Source organism: Lucilia cuprina, chromosome 3 (genome assembly GCF_022045245.1).
Source record: "Lucilia cuprina isolate Lc7/37 chromosome 3, ASM2204524v1, whole genome shotgun sequence".
NCBI lineage: Eukaryota > Metazoa > Arthropoda > Insecta > Diptera > Calliphoridae > Lucilia > Lucilia cuprina.
Genome location: NC_060951.1, coordinates 3,798,617 through 3,800,262, shown reverse-complemented (window position 1 = coordinate 3,800,262; position 1,646 = coordinate 3,798,617). Strand labels below are relative to the sequence as shown.

General features: G+C 25.0%; 1 long non-coding RNA gene across 1 annotated transcript; it reads right to left on the bottom strand.

Annotated features, from left to right (window-relative positions):
- Positions 1-48: 48 nt before the first annotated feature.
- On the bottom strand, positions 49-908 carry LOC124419028. Its single transcript, XR_006940344.1, has 3 exons — positions 634-908; positions 497-555; positions 49-78 (listed from the first exon to the last, which is right to left on the bottom strand). It is a non-coding gene; the product is annotated as an uncharacterized LOC124419028 (long non-coding RNA).
- Positions 909-1,646: the final 738 nt, after the last annotated feature.

Here is a 1,646-nt window from a genome sequence, read left to right as displayed (position 1 = left end):
AATATGCAAATTAATCCCAAATTAATGAATGAGTATTTCTTTTTTTTCTACTTTTTTAAACGATCCTCTGCTAACAAACTGCAATAAATCCGTTTAAAATAAAGGAATTAAAAAAAATAATTTCAAATAATTTGACACACTATTGTATAGCTTTAATAGAAAATTTAAAAAACCAGTTAAAATTAAAGATTTTTAAAATATAAATAAATAAATTGAAAACCAGTTTAAAATTTGAATAAATATTTATTTTTAAAATTTTAGATTCTTTGGGTAAAACTTTAGTTAGAAAAACTTGTTTGAAATTTTATGGAAATTTTATTGTATTTATTTAGGAATTTTGTTTAATTTATGTTAAATTATTTATTTGTTTTTTTTTAATTTTTCTTAATTTGATATTTTTTAAAAATTTTTTGGAATATTTTTAAATTTTAGTTTTTACGGCACTCGGTTAATAACAGTTTTTAAACGTTCAAACACTATCCGTTGTAATACCAACCAACGTTAAGACAACAAACAGCAACTGCTGGCAAAACCGGACTCGCGTAAAATGCAACTCTAAAATTATTAATAAAAAACCGTCAAAAAATACGAAAGACACAAAAAAAAAAAAAAAAAAAAAACAATTTTGCTCACTTTATTTTGTTGTTTTTTTAAACTTCTTCTTCTTTAACCAATCAATAAACCAAGTTTTTAAAGAGAGTTTTGTTTAAGTTGTTATTGTTGTTGTTGTTGCAGTTTTATTTTAAACCTCGTTTAAACGCAATAGTAATGCAGTAGAAATAGTTCAATATGTTTTTGTTGTTGTTATTGTGCTGTACATACAATAAAACGCGAACGCGTGCGTTTCAATTTGAAGCTCAAGAAGACGTGTTGTTCGTGCGTAGCTTACCAAACGAAGACTAGTTTCAAGACATTCACTAAACGAAGCTACAAGCCAAAAATACAAAAACAACATATGTATACATAAGATACATAAAGCTTTAGGCGATAAAAGCTAAAGCCAAGCTTAACTACAAATCGTGTTGTTGTTTTTTTCTTTAAAACGAAGACAAAAATAAACTTCGTTTTTTTAAAGTAAAGTAAACAAAACAAACCAAAACAAAAACAAACCAGCAGAAACAAGTTCTTCTTTATTTATTAATACAAAAATTTAATAAAAACAAAAAAAATTACATATTTTTAAAACTCACTCTTACCGCCCAACTACCAACCCCCTTTTTTATCCCTTCAACTTAAAATTTCATACCTTCAGAAAAAAAGCTTCTGCAAATCTTATATATTGACAACACTTTAAATATTACATTCTTTCAAATATGACACACTAACAACAATAGAAAATTTTGAACGTGATAAAATTCGCTTAAAATGGTCAAACTTTGTAAAACCAGTGACATATAACGTTTTTTGTAGCAAAATTTATTTGATTTCTTAAAAATATAAGCAAAATAAGTTAAAATAAATATTAATATCTAGACATAAATCTCAAATAAAAAGTGACTAATAGGTAAAATGTGAAAAAATAAATAGTATACTACACTATAGACAATACCATAGACTAGATTATGGACTAAACTATAGACTAGACTATAGACTAGACTATAGACTAGACTATAGACTAGACTATAGACTAGACTATAGACTAGACT